Source organism: Haliotis cracherodii, unplaced genomic scaffold (assembly GCF_022045235.1).
Source record: "Haliotis cracherodii isolate W230 unplaced genomic scaffold, xgHalCrac1.p SCAF_25, whole genome shotgun sequence".
Classification (NCBI taxonomy): domain Eukaryota; kingdom Metazoa; phylum Mollusca; class Gastropoda; order Lepetellida; family Haliotidae; genus Haliotis; species Haliotis cracherodii.
In genome coordinates, this window is record NW_027266281.1 from 10,015,569 (window position 1) to 10,031,191 (window position 15,623).

The window sequence follows — 15,623 nt, forward strand, 5'->3', positions numbered from 1 at the left end:
TAAGTATGCTAGACCACTCGGATCCCAGTGTCTAATCGTTGAAATGGTTAATTAAACATTAACTAACCATTTTAACGATTAGACACTGGGTCCTCGTGGCCATTCCCATACTAGGGCGGTCGGGTAGCCTAGTGGTTCAAGCGTTCGCTCGTCACGCCGAAGACACGGGTTCGATTCCCGACATGGGTACAATTTGTGAAGCTCATTTCTGGTGTCCCCCGCCGTGATATTCCTGGAATATTGCTAAAAGCGGCGTAAAACCATACTCACTCACTCACTCATGCCCATACTTAGTCATCCAACACATTCAGGAACACAACACTTTAAAACCTCGGATTCGAACCTCTTGAATTGTAGTCCTCCACGCTACCATCTGTGCCACGGGGATTTTTGACATCACAAATGTCAGTTTTTCTAGTCAGCATTATCTTAGCTAAGTTAATGTGTCCATTGTTATGTTAATACAGTAAACTACGGTTATAACGAACTCAAAGGGACCACTAATTTTAGTTCGTTATAACCGTAATTCGTTTTAAACATATATACAGCATATATACATCAAATGGCTGGGAGCAAAAAAACAGTTCGTTATATCCGCCAGTTCGTTATAAGCGTGTTCGTTATAAACGTAGTTAACTGTATAGTACAATGGTCGTTATAAGTCCTGGTAGTATATGTTTTGTGTAAGTTTCTGTAAATCTTGTTTGCACATCTATTTCAATATATACTTAGTCAAATTAAAAACTTCACATTTTTAAAAGTAATCCCATATATGATATACATCGGACAAATGTATCAGAGAAGGTAATTTTTAATCATTAATGTCCAAAGAAGGATTTTAATTAACGGTGGTAACCATAATTTGTTCCAAGCACCTACGGTATTCGGTAATAACATCAACAGTTTAAATCATAAGTCCCAGTTCGTTATATCCGCCAGTTTGTTATAAGCGTGTTCGTTATAAACGTAGTTAACTGTATTGTACAAAGGTCGTTGTAAGTCCTGGTAGTATAAGTCTTGTGGAAGTTCCTGTGAATCTGGTTTGCACAACTGTTTCAATATACATTATATATCTTATCCATGCTTGACTCAACACATGACATGCGCTATATTTAAACATTGTTTGGAATCGATCTCGGACCTTCGGCGTATCGAACGAACGCGTTAACCACGAGGCTTCCCCACCGCCTCGTTGTCGGATAGCTTGAACTATTCCATAGTTCTACAGACTTCGAATTAACGATGTTTCGCTGTTTCACAATGTACACGGAGATTTTCTCAGGTGCCACAATTCGCTTTGCAGAGTTGCGTCCCTTAGGCATTCCAAAAATCGGGCGGTCGGGTAGCCTAGTGGTTAAAGCGTTCGCTCGTCACGCCGAAGTCACGGGTTCGATTCCCGACATGGGTACAATGCGTGAAGGCCATTTCTGGTGCCCCCCGCCGCGATATTGCTAACAGAGTACTCACTCACTCAAGAAATCATGGGTTCGAATCCCAGTTCGCCTAGATTTTGTTTCTTGGTGTGTCAGCACCATAACCATGATTGTTGGTTTCACTAAAGTCGTAAACGTCTGAGACTTACATCACTCTAGGTTTTCCTTCCACATCAAGCTAACACTCCGTTTTAAGAGGGAAATACAGCTCAAAGCGGCGTTAAACTAAACTCACTCACTCACTCACTCAAACATCATTTTCTAGCACAACACAGTAGCACTACGACAAGTGCTTCTAAATTTCAGCTGTACTTATCTGTCAACACACCAGGGAAATAGCAAGAGTTATTTCCTGTTAATAATGTTTAAACAATGTTCCCGTTATAACACAAATACTGACCGATTGAGTCACTCAAATGGGTTTTTTTCCTCTAGCCAACGATGTCCCCATTATGACACAAACACTGACCGATTGCGTCACTCAATTTTTTTATCCTGTAGCCAACGATGTCCCCATTATAACACAAATACTGACCGATTAAGTCGTTCAGGTGTTTTTTCCTGTAATTAACAATGTCCCCGTTGTAACACACACACTGACCGATTATGTCACTCAAATGTTTTTCCTGTGGTCAACTATCTCCCCGTTATGACACAAACACTGACCGACTGAGTCACGCAGATGTGTTTCCTGTAATCAACAATATCCCCGTTATAACACAGAAACGTCAATAAGGTGATTCTGTCTTTAGATATAGTTTGTGACAAGACTATATTAGTTCGTGCAGGATATGTACGTGGTGGGAAATGCAATGTATCGTCGTTTAATGTCCTAGCAACACTGTCAACAATGTGTTAAGACTTGGTTTGGTTTGGTTTGTTTGTTGTTTAACGCCGCACTCAGCAATATTACAGCTATATGACGGCGGTCTGTAAATAATCGAGTCTGGACCAGACAATCCAGTGATCAATATCATGAACATCGATCCATGCAATTGGGTCTGATGCAATGTGTTAAGAATGTAAATACATACAAACATGTTTAGATGTAATCATGTTTAGGAATGTGTTCAAATCTGTAACGAAATACACACTTGGTGTGTTCTTTCGGAGAGAATATACATAAGTAAATGATATAGGCTCCCAGGTTCTATCTAGACACGGGGGCACGGGTGGCCCAGTCGTCTAAGGCGCCGCGATTCGATGTGCAGAGTTGCGTCCCTTGGGCACGCCAGAAACTTATGATTGTGGGTTCGAATCCCGGTTCGCCCCGATCATGTTTCTAGGTTTGTCAGCACCATACCCGTGCTCGTGGGTTTCACCAAAGTGGTAAACGTCTGAGACATGCATCACTTCGGACTGTCCTCCCACATTAAGCTGCCACGCCGTGATATAACGGGAATACTGTTAAAGGCGGCGTTAAACCCAACTCACTCACTAATCCCGAGCGCCAGGCAGAGTTACAGCCGTCTTATAACGTCTTTTGGTTTGATGAGGCCAAGGAATCGAACCACCGACCTCCCGCTATCTGGCAGTCGCTTTATCTATGATAAATGTTGTTTCGCATTTTTTCTTTCTTTCGGTTTAAAAAAAAGCTAAAACACTTCCCTAATCCGAGAGTTTTACATCTCATAAAAACCGCCGACCTTCCGCGCTCCGGACAGACTCTCTATCAGACGCCGGAGTGTTAAACTGCAAGTGTGCAAATATGTTTACACATTGATAACCGAAAAGGGTCCGGGTTATTTCAGTAGAGGGCAGCGTTTTCATTTCCGTCTTCGTTATAGTCAGTTTGGGTGGTTTCCAATGAATATTTCATTTCGGTTTCATTTGCCAGTAAAAGGCAGTATAAGAATCAATGATGGCATGCTAATTAATTTGCATTCGAACCAGCATGTTTACGAGGGCAATGCGACCCTTAAACATCTGGTCAGAATTGATTTTCAGAAACCCGTGCTTGTGGACTCATTGACTAGGTAGATTTATGTCGTCGCACCCCAATTGAGCCGTGAAGATCCGGGGTAGAATAGGTCTTCAGCAACCCATACTTGCCCTAAAAGGCGACTATGCTTGTCGTAAACAGGATCGGGTGGTCAGGCTCGCTGACTTGGTTGATGCATGTCATCGATCCCAATTGCGTGGCTTGATACTCATGATGTCAATCCCTGGATTGTCTGGTCCAGACTCGAATATTTACATACCGCCGTCATATAGCTGGAATATTGGTGAGTGTGGCGTTTAACAACATACAAACAAACAAACAATTACGTTGATCGATGCTCATGATGTCAATCACTGGATTGTCTGGTTGGGACTCAATTGTTTACATACCACCGTCTCATAGCTGGAATATTGCCAAATGCGGCGTAAAACAACAAACAAACAGAGCGTGGTTTAACGACGGTTGTAAAAGTGCTGGCCCAAAGGGATACCTGCCGTAGTTTAAATGATAACCCACCAGTAACCACTCAGACACAATACACAGTCCGGACTGATGCCGATTTATAGTGCTAGCTCACTGAGATACCATGCCGCAGTTTAACATGAAAACCCCACTCAGACACAGTATTCTGACTCCGAGCCGACCAGTCCTTGATGACAAGACCCTGATGCCGAGTGCCAGGAAGGGTAACAACAAGTACCATCTTTTACGTCTTTTGATATAACGCGACCGGGGATCGAACCCCGACCTTCCGGTCTCCGGGCACGCGCTCTACCTCCAGACCACGGAGACGCTGAAGTACTCCAGTTATATCACGGCGTGTGAGCTTGATGTAAGAGGAAAGCCCGAATTGATACAGATCTTAGACGTTTGTCACGTTGGTGAAACGAGCAGGATTATGGTGCTGAGCGAAGTGGGATTCACACTCACGGTCATAGGGTCCTGGCGTGTCTAAGGTACGCAACTCTGTACAGCAAATCTCATTTAAAGGTAACAGATGTGGATCGTCGTTAATTGGAACTGAATTTATTCCATATAACGATGAAGATGGACGAGTTGAGTTGGGCTGAGTTGACGCAATCGGAGTTGAGTTGAAACCATGATAAGAAGATACTTCCATCTAATCATAAATTCACATTAAATACGTTATATCCTCTCTTCTCCAGAGGGGCAAGGGTGGCCTAGTCGTCTAAGGCGCCGCGATTTGCTGTGCAGAGTTGCGTCCCTTTGGGCACGCCAGAAACCTATGATTGTGGGTTCGAATCCCGCTTCGCCCCAATTATGTTTCTAGGTTTGTCAGCACCATACCCGTGCTCGTGGGTTTCACCGAAGTGGTAAACGTCTTAGACCTGCATCACTTCGGACTTTCCTCTCACATTAATAACTGGAATAATGTTAAAAGCGGCGTTAAACCCAACTCACTCTCTCACTCACTCTTCTCCAGAACACTCTTTTGTTGTTTGTTATCTCGTTACGCTAACAACAGCATGAAGTCAATGTAATCTCACCATGGGTTGGATTAACAGGACAATTAGGTTCGGGTGGGACTTGGACTAACTAGTCTCTGAAACATATTTGACAGGAAAAACTGTTGTTAAATTATAGTTATAAAATATAATAAAAAGGAGCCCAGAGACTCTCTTCATTTTCATACTGCAGTAATCTAGACTTGCCAAACTTTATAGACTTGCATGGGCTGTACTGGATATATTTGACAGACTAGGTGGGGCTTAACACTTGCAACTGTCCGATAATTGCTCTAATCAGTAGTGTGTTTACAACGAACTGCCATTCTACTTATCAAGTCAAATTTACTATGTACCATATCTAGATAAGGGGTATTTCTACTTAAAAGGTTTCTACGCAACGAGAATTCACTGTATATATAATCTGAACTGCAAAAGAAGCTTTGCACATTTGAAAATAATGTGATGTTAAATAACAGTACTTGTAATGGTTTAAACCCAAATAGACACACATTTATAGCCCAAACGCATCGTTGTTGAAGCTGTAATTTTTACTGGCAATGCGAAAAATGTAAAATCACGTGATGCACGTGTCACAGGAGTATAAAAAAAATGCACGGTAGCAATGTCAAACATCCAGATTGTATAAAAACACATTTGCCAAATGCCAAGACTAACATCAGGAAAACACGAGCGAGCAATTTAGATGGTCCAGATGGGGACCACGCACAACTAAAATGCAAGAACATTTGGCTGTACCCGTGTTGCCCTTGGAAACATGTTGCAGCGTTTCAGACAGACTGGAGTGAGTGAGTGAGTGAGTATGGTTTAATGCCGCTTTTAGCAATATTCCAGCAATATCACGGCGGGGGCACCAGAAATGGGCTTCACACATTGTACCCATGTCGGGAATCGAACCCGGGTCTTCGGCGTGACGAGCGAACGCTTTAACCACTAGGCTACCCGACCGCCCCCAGACAGACTGGAAGGACATCGGACAGACCCAGGACAGGGAGACCGCGGGTCACTACGCCACAGGGAGACCACGGGTCACTACGCCACAGGGAGACCACGTGTCACTACGCCACAGGGAGACCACGGGTCACTACGCCATAGGAAGACCGGTAACTGCGAACGTCATTGGCAGTGATTGCTTTGGGTCGGCGGGTTGGCTCATAAGCACTGATATAAGACTTCGGGCAGCAAGTATCAGGGCCTTCCGACCGTTCAGAGGACAGACGTTGACCGCTGAACCTCGACGCCAACCAATACGTTGGGCTAATACAGTGCGACGGTGGCAGCGTCGGGATTAGCAACGTGTGGTCTTTACGGACGAAAGCAGGTTCTGTTTGTTTAGAATGGATGGAAGACAGCGTGTTTACCGTCGTAGAGGCGAACGGACAGCTGTTTGCTGTCTTCAAGAAGTCGTTCCTTACGGTGGAGGTGGTGTTATGGTGTGGGTGGAATTTGTGGAGACCAGACAACGCCTCTCGTCGTCATCAATAGTAACCTCAATGCGCAACGCTACAGAGATGACATCCTCATTCTAGTATTTGTAAACACTGTCCATGACAACAAAGTGGAAAACATAATACCTACATAACTATAATAAGTTGATGTCTCTAGCAGCTCTCCATCAAATAACCACTTCTGATAATGTCGTAAATGACCACCATTTCGACAAAACTAATAAGTTGATGTCTCTAGCAGCTCTCCATCAAATAACCACTTCTCATAATGTCGTAAATGACCACCATTTCGACAAAACTAATATTTCTGTCTTGTCCCTATTTATCTGTAAACCCCATGATTTACAATATTTACATAAAATGTCAATCTTTCTTTGCAAACCAATACCATTGTCATCAAAAATACATAAATCATCAGCATACAACAATAACACTAGTTCGATTTATTCTACACCTATAAATACATGTATACCCTTTATAATCTGCATCTTCTATCATGGATTAAAATTCTGAAATAAACATTGCAAATAAAAACGGGCTGATAACACAACCTTGTCTAACTCAACTATCAAAATAATCAGTAATAGTAGTGTTAGATATTCTTACAGATGCTTTCATATTTAAATACATATTTCTCAGTACAGAGAATACTTTACCATGAATACCTTTATTCATCACTGAATACCACAGTAATTTCCTATTAACAGAATCAAATGCTTTCTTGAAGTCTACATCAATACAGTTAAAACGTCCGCCACTTTTAGATAAATACTTTTGTACAAGACATTGCAAAGTGAAGATATTATCCGTTGTGCAATAGCCTTTCCTAAATCCTGCCTGGGCCTCAGGTATACGGTTAAAGTGATCAGAAAAACGTTTAAGACGCGCAATTAGAATAGAGGAGAATAACTTCCTCCAAAGATCCATTAAAAACATGCCTCTATAATTATTAACACAGTCAAAGCTTCCTTTTTTATTGAGTGGTACAATAACACTCCTAGCCCATTCAGATGAAAAATTAGCCGTTGACAAAATACTATTGTACATAACTGACAGATATGGACAACAAATATGGACAACAAATATGGACAATACTGCAACAATATACCATCTCAACCTTAATACCATCTGGTTCTGCAGCTTTACCCCGCTTAATATCTTTTCTAGATCATTTGATCTCGTCCTGTGTCATATCATCAATAAGAATATTATCTACATCATCAGTACAGAAATCACGCAATTGTTCATTGTGGTTATTTGTGACATAATCTACCTGCTCAATAATATCCAAGTCCACAAGTATATCAGTATGGTTTAAAATATTCTTAAAATACTCAAACCAATCTTCTTGGCAAATCTTGTTGGAAACAGGACTACAACATGTCTTTTTTGTCAATGCACTTATCTTTTTCCAGAGTGTTTTACTATCTCCACTACTGTCTACAAGTTCACGAACACAAGTCTCTTCGTATTCTAATCTCTTTTTCTTGCATAAAGACCTGTAACTATTCCTTAATGTAGAATATTTTGAGAGAATCTCCTTATCACCAATAACTCTAGACTTGTCTAATACATTAAACCTTTTAGTCTTCATATCCTCACAGTCTTTATCGTACAATTTTGTTCCAGGTGGACGTTCTGATTTTCTATCACTAGAAAGTAATCCGCATTTAATAGAACCATTATGTACAGCACTGGTCAAAGCGCCAACAGCTAAATCAAAATTCAAAGACAATAAATGCATAATCTCATTCATGTGAAGTGCAGACAATGACTCAGAAACATTATGTTTAAAGGCATCACATATTTCATTTCTCCATGTATATCTAGGAATATTATTTACATGCATTTCATTAACATTATCTACCTGACTGTCACATCCATGGATGATAACTACGATAGTGAGTGAGTGAGTATGTATGGTTTTACACCGCTTTTAGCAATATTCCAGCAATATCACGGCGGGGGACACTAGAAATGGGCTTCACACATTGTACCCATGTCGGGAATCGAACCCGGGTCTTCGGCGTGACGAGCGAATGTTTTAACCTCTAGGCTACCCGACCGCCCCAGTACGATAGGAAAGTGATCTGATTCACAGCGAGTATGTATGCTAAAGTCAAATGTTATCAAATAAACTAGTTGAGCAGAGTACATAATCAACCAAACTAGTGCCACTCTCCTTAAAACAAGTAAACGATCCGTCCTCATCCTCAGTAAATCGTATATTTACAATATGGACAGCAAACGTACAACACAAGTCTAACAGATCACTCCAGTATTCATTACACACATCGTCTCTGGTACTGCGGGGCACGTCAAATACGTCCGATACATACTCCACGTCTTCTAAACATGTTGTAAATCAGTTGTTGTCGATAATGAAATATTTCACCAAGCATTATAGTCACCAGGAAGAATAATTTCGCAATCTGCATATTAATCTTTTATCAAAGTACTCTATACCCTTATGGGTTCTATTGTCAGTCATTACTGAAGTATTTACAGGATGGATATATACAAAACCAACAAGTAAATTACGTGTGAGATTATATACTGAATCGCAAAAGAAACGTCACCCCAAGAAACATTGCATGAAAAATTGTCATTGAAGTATCTGGGTAATTTTTGTCAAAATTTCTAAAATTTAATCATACCGTGTCCGGAAAAATGAAATTAGATGATAAAAAACAAACAGATGACAATAACACCGGTCGCCCAAACGCATCGCGGCAACGGCCATGGTAACCCGATGCACGTGAGTTCCGTGTAAATTGAAATGCACATGCGTTCCCACATTTCTTGCCCTATAAAAATCCACCCAGATCGGATAAGATTCATTCATTATTGCCAAGATTGCCAAGAAATCAGCGACACCAAGGCCTTAGACGATTGTAAGCTGGACAAACCGCCCGGCACGTAGTCAATGCATTTCAAGTCCACGTAAGGACCATATACAGGCTCCAGCAACGGTACCAGACCACCAATACTACAGATGACCGACCACGTAGTGGAAGACCAAGGGTCATCACCTGACGTCAGGATCGTCAGCATATATAAGATCGCTTTGTTACTGCTGCGGAAACTGCTCGACAGACCATGGGGACACGCCAGCGACACATTAGTGTTCACTGTCACAGGCCACACCGAGGACCCATTCTGAAACCACGTCATCGCTTCACTGGGCAACACAACACCAGCATTGGCGCCACCAGCAGTGGAGAAGAGTCCTCTTCTCAGACGAGAGCCGTTACTGTATCTCAACAGCAGATGGCAGAGAAGAGTGTCTTGCGACGCCGTGGGGAACGTTATTCGGATGCTTGTGTTGTTGAGAGAGACTTGTGGGGTGGTCCGAGTATCATGGTGTGGGGTGGAATTGCACAGAGGGTCGGCCCTGTGGTCTTCCAGAACATCGGTCCAGGGAGAAGCAATGGTGTCACAGCAGCTCGAACCCACAATCATAGGTTTCTGGCGTGCCCAAGGGACGCAACTCTGCTCAGCGAATCGCGCCGCCTTAGACGACTGGGCCACCCGTGTCCCTCTGTAGTTTGTGAAGACACGGTACTCGGGGAACATAGTCTCTATGCTTTCCTTGGTGCAGTTGTTCCATATCTCTACAGGACCAAAGATACTGTGATCAGTGCACAATACTTGAAGCTGTCATTATTTAGTTTATTGTTTAAACCTTTCACGTTCCAAGACATTATAGACCAGTCCTTGGTGTTGTCAATTTCATTGTCACTCAAGGCCGAGTCGCATTCCTATCTGTGTTGACTGGCGTTGAAATTGACATCGGGTTGCACGTGATATTCCTGCCCGTTGTCAGCCTGATTCAAAACAACAACCTCGCCCTTGTCAATATCATAGGTGTACACACGGCTGTCAATATACAATTTGTCAAATCTTTGATAAGCTAGCTAAGGTCGTTTCTCCTGGCCTCCATCCTCATAGATTTCATATGTCTCCTCTTCTCTCTCACTCTCGCCGAGAAGTCTTCGCTAATCCACATCGATGTACGCTTCAGTTTCTTAGCTGATGTAAATATTTTCCGAATCTGGTGATCATCGGGAATTAAAGCTATTTTCACCTCCCATGATCCTGTGTGCTCGATTGATCACTATCTGAGTCATCAATTCCTTTAAGGACATCTCTCACCACCGATTCACAATCATCCCAGGTTTATATTTTGTCCAGATTCAGGTACACCGTGACATATCACATTGGAAACCTATGATTGTGGGTTCGAATCCCGGTTCAACCCGATTATGTTTCTAGGTTTGTCAGCACCATACCCGTGCTCGTGGGTTTCACCGAGTGGTAAACGTCTGAGACCTGCATCATTTCGGGCTTTCCTCCCACATTAAGCTGACACGCCGTGATATAACTGGAATACTGTTAAAAGCGGCGTTAAACCCAACTCACTCACTCACTCTAGTTCGATCGCCTGCTTTGATGTTCAAGGTACTTTATCTTCAAGTTTATAAACTACTCCTATTTTCCTATTTAATATACAACATAACTGCAAGATTCTGAATAGATGCAGAGCGCCTCCGTGGTCTAATGGTAGAGCGTCCGCCCGGAGAACGGAAGGTCCGGGGTTCGATCCCCAACCGCGTCATACCAAAAGACGTTAAAAACTGGTACTTGTTGTTACCCTGTCTGGCGCGGTGTCTAGCCGGGAGAGCCACATTTCAGAAATGGCTATTGCCGGTAAAGCCACATTTTCAGCTGAGTGCATTTCGCCTATTCTAGCGGGTAATCAATTAATCCGATTACCGATACCTTTATATGAGTGTCCCACATTTAAATTACTAAGCGCGGTACTCCCAGACTGAGGGAGGCGACCAGTTCCTACACCGTGTTAGTGACGACATCATCATCTTCACAACAGACAAGAACATTGAACATTTGTGTACTGCAGACATTGTATTTTGTGATGGTACATCTTATGCCTGTCCCAAGTTGTTTGATCAGATTTATTGTTTACATGCTGAGGTGTTTGGCCATATGTTTCCATTAGTTTACTGTTTGTTGTCCAATCGAACAAAAGTTATGTCAACATGTTTCAGTACCTAGTAGATTTTGCTAGTAGAGGAGGTCTAGAGTTTGCCCCACTTACAATTCAGTTGGACTTTGAACGTGCAGCTCACAATGCCGTGACTGAGGTATTTCCTGGGACATTAGTTAGAGGGTGTTTCTTTCACTTCACCCAATGCATCTGGAGGAGGGTGCAGAAAGAAGGTCTGGTGTTGGACTATAAGGAAGATGAGGAGGTGAATAAGCTGGTGACAAGAGCTGCTGCCCTCCCTCTAGTACCTCGTGACAAAGTGGATGATGTGTGGCTTGATGCCATTTCTGACTCTCCTGCTGGCCCTAAAGTGACTGCCTTCATGGACTACGTGACAACCTGTTGGGTTCAAGGGGGGGCCTTCATGCCAGAGATTTGGAACCATTTCGAAAACCAAGGCCACCGTACCAACAATCACCTGGAAGGGTTGCACAACAAGATAAAGAAACTTGCCAAGAAGTGCCACCCGAACATCTACGAGGTAGTGAAGCTATTTCAGCGAGAGCAGTCACTCAAAGAGGTTGCAGTCCTGAGACTCTCACACCAGTGATCAGAACCTTCACGAAGAAAGAAGTACAAGGCAATCGATGCACGTATTGCGTCCCTCAAGATCCAGCTCCTGAACCCACACCTGAGTGAGATGGAATTTGCTGACCACGTGGGCGACCTCCTTCATCTGCATTATGATATTCATATGCTATTCATATTCATCAATGTAAAGTTTTGATGAATATGTTATCCTTGTTGAATAGAAAATGAGAAAACAAGACTTGTTTTGTTATATACGGTAACCTGTTAGAATCACAAAGCATGTTTTGACTGCATAACCGCGAGAGCCACATTATACAATCACGCAACCATAACCATTGCCGCGAGAGCCACATCAATTTGGGCTATCTATTTTCGAAATGTGGCTTTGCCGGCCTGTAACCTCTGGCGCCCCGTATTAAGGGGCTAAAACAAGGACTGGTCGGCTCGGAGTCAGTATACTGTGTCTGAGTGGGGTATTCAAGTAAAACTGCGGCATGGTATCTCAGTGAGCTAGCACTATAAATCGGCATCAGTCCGGACTAGTACAAGCAGCCACACAAACACACACACGTATATAAGCGCAATAATCTTGGACGCGACGTTAAACCCCATTACACCTCACCACCTGGACAGGCGAGTTAGAGTCCGACCACACCCTCCCGCCAACAGACAACTCTACAAGATGAAGGGAACCGCTGGCCACGTTACCTCATAAGACGTTTGCTGTTTTCCGTCTGACGCAGAGTCTGTGCATGTATGGAGGCACGGGGTGGCCACATTGGGTATTAAAGTGACAAATTTTGTGTCTGTGACCACTTTCCGTGTTTGAATGAAAAATTTCTCCCTTTGTTTGTCAAGTTTCAGTTGTTCAGTTGTATTAAATATACTTTACCTCAAACCTTTAATATTTTTAATTTAAAAATTACAGTCACATCAATCTGTAAAATGTTCTTTTGCCGTTCGGTTTATATAGATCTTGTGTGTATAAAGGAGTTTTGACAGGCACGAATACCTGGACTGTTTTTGTATATTTTATGCCTATACACTTCAAGAAAGACATGTACTACAACGATTGATGAAATGAGAGATGTTATTTTTCTGAGGGATGTGTTTGCGCTACGCTAATACAGGTTCTGTATTTAAACTTTTATCTGACATTTTAGAGTCTTCTATATGGCCCAGAATATTAAATAATGTCATTCTGTCCTGGTCCGTTCTATAAATTTCAAGTTTATTTCGGGAACACGTTGGTTATGAAAGGGTCTTCAAAGAATGTCGGTTTCATTGATATTGTCACTCATTGTGTAACGACATGGACGTTTTCTTTGCTTTAGTGCATGGATAATACACATTGTGAATTGAAATAATATTTAATTCTTACCTTCTGCCATGACAATGTCCCCACACATGCAGCAGACCCCTAAACACAACATCATCGTCAACGACTTCGCCAACGTCTCCATGTTGTCCAGCTGCTGTTAATGTGTCAGAACACCCAGACTGCGCCAACACGCTCTGTCCGTCAGTCAGTCAGACGCCTCCCTTTTCATCAAGGAAACCGGCGCATGGCCTGACTTGAAAACCGGTTGCTGTTTCGGTTGTAATATATTTCCGCTTGAAACAAAATGAATTCGTATTGCAGCTGCGTCATTTGCATTCATCGTGGAATTCTCATATAGTGTTCAGCTGATGTTCGAGACCGCCGCCGCCTTCCGGTCGCGTCATACCAATTTTGTTTGTTGTTTGTTTTTTAACGCCGCACTCAACAATAGTATAGCTATATGTAAATCTGTAAATTATCGAGTTTGGACCAGGCAATCCAGTGGTTGACATCATGAGCATCGATCCACGCAATTGAGATACGATGGCATCCATCAACCAAGTCAGCGAGCCTGAACACCAGATCCCGTTAGTCGCCTCTTTTACGGCAAGCATGGGTTTGCTGAAGACCTTTCTAACCCGGATCTCGACGGGTCCAATTGACGTTAAAAGGTGGTACTTGTTGTTACCCTGCCTGACGCTGGGCATTTATGAGATAAAAGAACTGTTCAGCTCGGAGTCAGTGTTCTGTGTCTGAGTAGGGTATTTTGATATAATTTTTTAAAATTTATTTCACATGGTACTGTTTCATGCCCGTGCTCGTGGGTTTCACCGAAGTGGTAAACGTCTGAGACCTGCATCACTTCGGGCTTTCCTCCCACATTAAGCTGACACGCCGTGAAATAACTGTTAAAAGCGGCGTTAAACCCAACTCACTCACTCATAGAGAGTGGGGTATTCATGTTCAGCTTGCGGTGTGGTATCTCGGTGAGCTAGCACTATAAAACCGACACTAGTCCGGACTATAGTGAACCGAAACACAAACGGTTGACGCGTTTAGGTCTAAACATGTTTAGGATTGTGTTTAGGGCCTAAATATGGGAAGACACGGGGTTTAGGGGTCTGTCGTAGTTATCAGCTCTTTTTTATGCCAGCTTCCGTTTTTTGTGATGATAGAAATACTACAAGTAAAAGAGCAACAACGCAATCATTAACAGAAAAAAAATTAAACCTCGGCGGGAAACGAAACAACAACGACAACTGAAACTTATAGTCAGTGAGAATATTTATTGAACAGGTGGGCCTTGATGTTTTTCTAGAAATATGGATACATTTATCCATAATTGACTAAATACCCAGTGATATGCACTTTAGATCTTTAGATCTAAACATGTTCAGGATTCGAAACTACAATCTTTTGATTTTCAGTCGTTATCGCTGCCACCCGTGATATGGAGACTTAACGCTTTTTCGTTTCACATCTAAAACTTCCTGATGACTTTTAACTTTGCTTGATTTTTCTGTTAATATTGCACCAAAGTTCGTTATAATTCCTGGTGGTGTGTGTGTGATACAAATGCCTGTGAAACTGACTTGCACATCTAATTTCAATGTTTATCATACACATTATCCTTAATTGACTTAATACCCAGTGATATGCATTTCATTTGAAAATATTTAGATTATTAAGATAATACGCAATGATATGCATTTTGTCGTAAACATGTTTAAACGTGTTTAATTTCTAAATGTTGAGATTATGGGGAAGGTATGTTTAGGTGGTGAAACGATAGCTAATTTCATGTGTTTAGACGCTAAACGTGTCTAGATAGTGAGTGAGTGAGTGAGTTGGGTTTAACGCCGCTTTTAACAGTATTCCAGTCATATCGCGGCGTGTCAGCTTAATGTGGGAGGAAAGCCCGAAATGATGCAGGTCTCAGACGTTTACCACTTCCGTGAAACCCACGAGCACGGGTATGGTGCTGACAAACCTAGAACATAATCGGGGCGAACCGGGATTCGAACCCACAATCATAGGTTTCTGGCGTGCCCAAGGGACGCAACTCTGCACATCGAATCGCGGCGCCTTAGACGACTGGGCCACCCGTGCCCCCGTGTCTAGATAGAACCTGGGAGCCTATATCATTTACTTATGTATATTCTCTCCGAAAGAACACACCAAGTGTGTATTTCGTTACAGATTTGAATACATTCCTAAACATGATTACATCTAAACATGTTTGTATGTATTTACATTCTTAACACATTGCATCAGACCCAATTGCATGGATCGATGCTCATGATTTTGATCACTGGATTGTCTGTTCCAGACTCGATTATTTACAGACCGCCGTCATATAGGTGTAATATTGCGGTGTGGCGTTAAACAACAAA

At 42.4% G+C, this 15,623-nt stretch overlaps 1 pseudogene; it reads right to left on the reverse strand.

Moving 5' to 3' along the window:
* The window catches only part of LOC139472869 (uncharacterized), a 30,216-nt pseudogene extending 16,833 nt beyond the window's left edge, over positions 1 to 13,383 (reverse strand).
* Between the last annotated feature and the right edge of the window lie 2,240 nt (positions 13,384 to 15,623).